Source organism: Lactuca sativa, chromosome 7, assembly GCF_002870075.4.
Source record: "Lactuca sativa cultivar Salinas chromosome 7, Lsat_Salinas_v11, whole genome shotgun sequence".
Classification (NCBI taxonomy): Eukaryota; Viridiplantae; Streptophyta; class Magnoliopsida; order Asterales; family Asteraceae; genus Lactuca; species Lactuca sativa.
Genome location: NC_056629.2, coordinates 79,716,682 through 79,723,168, shown reverse-complemented (window position 1 = coordinate 79,723,168; position 6,487 = coordinate 79,716,682). Strand labels below are relative to the sequence as shown.

General features: G+C 41.7%; 1 non-coding gene across 1 annotated transcript; it reads right to left on the bottom strand.

Annotated features, from left to right (window-relative positions):
* Positions 1 to 1,092: 1,092 nt before the first annotated feature.
* On the bottom strand, positions 1,093 to 1,199 carry LOC111914018 (small nucleolar RNA R71). The gene has a single exon (XR_002857673.2). It is a non-coding gene; the product is annotated as a small nucleolar RNA R71 (small nucleolar RNA).
* Between the last annotated feature and the right edge of the window lie 5,288 nt (positions 1,200 to 6,487).

Below are 6,487 nucleotides of genomic sequence, written 5' to 3'. Positions count from 1 at the left end.
TGATCGATACCCTGCTTATTTAGCTATACCACAATTGATAGGTTCACTGCCTTTTATGTGTTTATTTTGTGTCTAAGTTAGTAGGATTAAAACTAGTTGGTTTTACACACATCAAGTTTTTGGTGCCGTTGCCGGGGAGCGGTTCTAAAATTAATATTAAATTGTTGTTTAATCGATCCTTTGTGTGGAATTTATCTTACACAAAGTTATTTACAAAGTAATTCTGTAAGTAGAATTAGTTTATTAAAAATTCGTTTTTAGAGTAACTAGAAATTTTCTTTTCTGTTTTTGCCTTGAACTCGCCGAGTGCACTCGTGCCGACTCGGCGAGTACATCGCTGTTTCAGTTTTAATTTTTTATTTCGTTTTTGTTCTTTTTACGCGTTTTGTTTGTTTTGTTTTGTTTGTTTACAGTTGTTTCATGACCCGAGGATCTGATACACCTCTGATCCCTCCTTTGGAAGACCCGGAATCCGCACTAAGAAGGAGCAAAGGAAAAGCCGTTGGAGAAACCACATCTTCAAAGAACTCACCACTCAAAAATTTAAAGTCCGTTTTCAGCAAGAAGAAGAGCAGCAAATCAGGAGCATCCAGTGGCTCGTTGACAGTTGAAGAACCAATTGAAGAAGATAACGAGTACGAGACCGAGGAAGAAGAAGAGAATACTTACGAGCACGAAACCGATTCCGAAGAAGAGTTAGCTATCACAATGGCTAACATTGATGAAGTCCCCATGGGGGAATGGAAGAAAAGGATGCGTGATGACACCGGGCCGGGACTTGTGCAACCCGCAATTCCCGCGACCGCTACTTTCGAACTAAAAGGCCATATTCTCGCCCCACTCAAGGAGATTCCTTTTTACGGGAAGGATAACGAAGACGCTTACAAGCACTTGGACGAAGTGAATGATGTGGCCGATTACTTCAATGTACCGAATGTTCCACGCGAGACCCAGCTTCTTCGCATGCTTCCTGTAACATTTAAAGGAGCTGCAAAAGATTGGTTAAAGTCACTTCCTCCTGGATCGGTCACCACATGGGCCAAGATGAAAGAAGAGTTCATAGACCATTTCTGCCCGCCCTCCAAGATAGCCAAGCTAAAGAAAGCCATTGCCAACTTCGAGCAAAAACCTGGAGAATCTCTTTATGAATCTTGGGAAAGGTACAAGAGCCTACTTAGAAATTGCCCACACCATGACCTTAATAGCCAACAAGAGGTCTCCATCTTTTATGATGGAGTCAATGTCACCACAAGGCAATTGCTTGATTCTCAAGGCCCGCTCACAAAGAAGGCGCCCCCGGTAATTAAAGAATTAATTGAAGAATTCTCTAAGCATTCTAGAGAATACCACAGTCCGAGAAACGAAGTAATTAAGGGGGTAGTGAACGCGGCAAATGATAGCATGGCGGCGGTGATAGCTAAGCTTGATAGTCTAGATCGAAGAATGACAAAAATGGATCAAGCAATCCATGCTATTAGGGTAGGATGCGAAAATTGTAGAGGGCCCCATCTCACAAAGGATTGTGATTTAGATGAGAATGGAAATAAGAAAGCTCAAGTCTTCTATTCAAGTAGTGATCGATATGATGAAAATTGGCGGAAACCTAAGAAGGAATGGCTACCATACGAAGAGTATAAGAAGGCAAAGGAGGAGAAATACAAGCAGAAGGAGAGGCGACTATACCAAAAGGAAGAACCGGTAGAAAAGAAAGCCGATTTAGAAGAGTTATTCACTAGATTCATAGTCGCGTCCGAAAAAAGACACAGTGATCACGATGCTGCCATACACGAGACCAGAAACATGTTAAGGAATCAACAAGCATCAATTCTCAACATTGAGAAACAGCTGGGGCAGCTTGCGCATCAACTGAATGATAGAAGACCGGGTCAACTTCCAAGTAACACCGAACCGAATCCAAGAATGGAGAATGTAAGTGTAATAACCTTCAGCAGTGAAGAAACATTTACAGAAGCACTGAGAATCTCCAAGAAGAAGGCAGAAAAGGTAGAAGAATCGGACCCAGCAAAACCCGATCCGACTCGCCGAGTCACTCCATTGGACTCGACGACTCCATGCGTAAATGATAAAACTGTCAGTTCTTTGAAGCCTTATAATCCTCCTCTGCCATACCCAATCAAAGCCATGCCTGCAGAAAAAGTAGAAGCATACAGAACCTTCATGAAGCATGTTAACGCTCTACAAGTTAATGTGCCATTTGTGGAAACAATGCTCCAAACACCTAAGTACTTCAACTTGCTTAAGGGCCTTTTTGCTGCTAGGAAAGATTTGGCTGAAGTCGCGGCAGTATTGATGAGTGAGCTACCTGATTAGAAGGGTGATCCGGGAAATATTGTGATTCCGTGCCAATTTGGTAATGAAGTTTTCACCCGAGCATTAGTTGATTCGGGGGCAAGCATCAATCTGATGCCTTTTTCATTCTTTAAGAAGTTGAATTTACCAGAACCAAGGCCGGTAAATATGAAGATTCATTTGGCGGACAAGACGATAATTCATCCACAAGGCGTTTGTGAAGATCTCCTTATAAAAGTTGACAAGTATATTTTTCCAGTAGACTTCGTGGTAGTTGATATGGAAGAGGACCCCGAAATTCCAATTATTTTGGGGAGATCATTCTTGAACACCGCGTGTGCTTTAATTGATATATGTGAGTCTACATTGACATTAAGGGTGGGCGATGAGTCTGTAATGTTTAAAGCTATTCAAGAAGCCAAGCAAGAAGAGGAAAAGAATGAAGAAATCTCATTTATCCAATTGGATGATGAGATATTACAAAAAGAGCTTGCACGTTTGCTAAAAGAAGATCCAAGCAAGTTTTTGATACACTCTGAAGAAGATGGAGATGTTAACAAGGACTTGGAGGAGTTAGAAAAGCTACTGGAATGAGCCAACTCAAAAAACACCCAAGAATTGATGGAACCCGATCAGACTCGCCGAGTCACTTTAATGGACTCGACGAGTCCAGTCGACTTTGACAAAGACTTGGCCGACTTAGATCTGTTTGTTACTAGTTCTTCACATACCTTGGATTTAGATATTATTCATGATTCTTTAGAAGAACAAACAGCAGAAGGAGGAATGGGAATGAAAGTTCAATACGCCGATGTAGCATGTCTTGATACGATTCCGTTTGAAGATGGGTTGAGCACAGGCAAGGATGAAGAGACAAAGGAAAGGAGGGTGGAAGCTGATCAACCATTCACTACTAAACCTAAAGCACGAACCATCACGAAATATGAAGTAATTAACTTTAAAGAGAAGGAGGTGCAAGAGAAGGTGAAAAAGAATGGGGTAAAGAAGAAAAAGAGGAAAAGGGAAGCCCAAGCAGCTGAGGATGATGCTGTGAAAAAGAAAAGAGATACATTGAAAAGGGCTTACAAGAAGAAGATTCACGCTTACAAAACAAAGTACAAACCACAAAAGACTAGGCGTGCATTCCCGATGCTGGAAGATAACGAGACGTAGACGGGAAGGAGTCCAGCTAACGACTCCTTAAAAAGAAGCACTTGGCGGGAGGCAACCCGTTATTTAGAGTTTGCTTTCTTTTACTTTTTAGTTTTGTTTGAAATTTTTCCCTCGTTTTTAGATTGTTAATTCTCCAAGTCATCGGACATGTCTGCTTGAGAGTGTGCATGGGCTAAGTGTGGGGTGAAATGATTTTTTTAGATAAATGAAAAAAACATTTTATGAATTTTTGCAAATAACTCGCCGAGTCTCACCACGACTCGACGAGTCTATATGGATTTCAGAAAAAATTGACATCGAGACCAAACTTGCCGAGTCTGACCCCGACTCGACGAGTCGGTATTATTTACAGAAAAAAATATATTGAAATTACTTTTACAACCGGTAACTAGGGTTTTAACCCTAATGAATCAGTTTCTTTTCACACACACACTCGCCGTGCGCCTCTCTCTCAAGCATTCAAGTTTTCTTCCATTTTTCTTCAAATCTTTCAAGTACCATCTCAAAAGGTAATGAATTTCTTCTTGTTTTCTGTTAAGAACATGATTATAAGGCTATCTATGATAGAAATTGCATGAAAAAACCCGTTTTTGAAAAGTGGTAAATTTCTAGGGTTATGATTTTTCGAAGATTATGATGTTTTGAATGCTTATTCTGGCCTTAATATCTTAGTAATATGTGCCTAGACAAAACCCTTGACATAATTTCCAGGTATCATGGTCCAATTTCCATCGACCCGCCGACTGACTCGTGCAGTTCGTGCGACTCGACGAGTCGTACATGGACTCGACGAGTCGAGTCGGGAAACATATGCATGACGTTTTTTTAATTATACTCTATGTTTCTGGGTTTTGTGTATTTGTTTTGTAGAAAAGATGTTCAGAAGGGGGCAAAGTTCCAGTGGCCACCAAGGGGACTTTCCGTGGTTGAATTTCCCACAAATCGAGTCCGCTTCAACATTGCGGAAGTGGAAGAAGAAGTTGGCTGACATAAAGAAGAAAGAGATCTACGTGCCCAACCGGATAGATTGGGATTGGTTGCAAAGTGTACGCTATGAGGAGGAGTTAGCTCCTTATCTTTTAAAGGAGTTTCACCATGAAGGCGAAACAATGATTTGTGACGGATGGAGCCGGGTCTTCCGTATTCAAGAGCCGGTTTATTTGAAGCTGTGTTTGGAGTTCTTCTCCACGGTATCTTTCACCGAGGGAGTGGATTTTTATCACCCGTCAAGCTTTAGTTTCTGCCTTGGGGGAGAATTTCATCAATGCTCTGTGGTGGATCTTGCCTGTCGATTAGGGGTTTATGATCAGCCCTTGGTCTCAACACCCATCTTTCGGGCCTTTTTGGCTTAAACCCATATGGTGTTTACCGAAGGAGTTACGAGCGCGGGCTGGTGGAATACAATTGGTAACAAGGTCTATATTCCGAATTCGGCACAAGAAGGGAGCATTCGATCCCCAACACACCGCCTCATTCATCGTCTCATTTCATCCACCATCAACCAAAGGAAGGATGATGACAAGGTTTCTAACCTTGATGTCTTCTATTTATGGAGCATTATTACACCCGACGTTTTTTGCAACATTCCTTGGTGTCTAGCTTCATAACTCTCGGAGGGTACGGTCAAGGATCGCAAAACTTCTCGAATCAATGGTGGGATGTTTGTCACCCGGTTAGCCAACTCATTCGGGTTGATGAACTGCGGTGCATGGAACTTCATGACGATGATCCCTACACCTCCATTCAATCCAATTCTTTTCTGGAGAGTGAGGATTATTGAAGACTATGGTGGTGGCCATTATGCCATTCCGAATGATGATCCGGTTGTTGGTCCCGAAGCACCAGGGAGGAGGGTTCGTTCGAGGAGAGAGCAGGATGTTGAGGAAGAGCCGCCGGTGATTCCGGTTGATAACGACGAAGTACCAATGGATTGGTACAATGTGGAGATGAGGCGGCTACAAGATCAAATGGCGCGGGGCTTGAATTTTAGCAACCAATCACATATCCGACTTTTCGACCACTTTAACATTCCGCACATCGATGGTGGTAACTTTCCATATATTCCATCATGGGAAGAGGTGATAAGTGCAAGAAGAAGTGGTGCGGGAGGATGTGGAGCAGCGCTAGATGATGAGGAGGATTGATTTCTTTGCATTTTTATTGAACAATTTTCAATCTTTTTATTTTTGTGTTTGTTTTTATTTGGTTTGTTTAATGTTTTTAAAACTTGCTTTTGATGTTTATTTGATGTTTGATGCTTTGACAATTTTTCAGAATTGAATTAGGAGTGCTAGCTTCAAAAGGGTTTAGAATCATAGACTCAAAGTGAGAAAGAGAGTCAATGAAGAGGAGCGTTAGAGTTAAAGTATTGAGTCCAGTCCTTAGAGATGTTGGCAAGGGAGTCTAGAAGTGAATAGAAAGTATAGAGAGTTTATTGGAAGCTGGATCAGATGCAGAATGCTATTATTTTCATTCAGTGACCAACTCGTCGAGTGCATTAAGCTGACTCGACGAGTCGCCCTTAATTCTCAAAAATCTGAAGATTTCCCGAAGTAACTCGACGAGTCTGGTATATACTCGACGAGTCGTTTGTGTAACGACCAAAATTTCAAAACAATTAAAACTTTTCAAAAACCACTCATTTTAATAACGTTATTACAAAAAGGTTTTCAATACATTATTCAACAGAGTATTTTCCCAGGTTCATATCATAAAACATCAACGCGAGGAACGGTACGATCACGCCTTTGCCTTGCCACAGCCTCCTGAGAACCTGAAAACATAAAACCACAACTGTAAGCCCGAAATCTTAGTGAGATACCCCCAAAATACCAACCACACATACGCCTTTCCAGGCCTCGACCTTCCAGTCCAAAACATATCGCCTTCCGGCCCATAATGCAATGCCTTCCGGCCCATAACATATTGCCTTCCGGCCCATAACATATTGCCTTCCGGCCCATAACATATTAAGCATACATATCAGCATAAGGCATACATAACC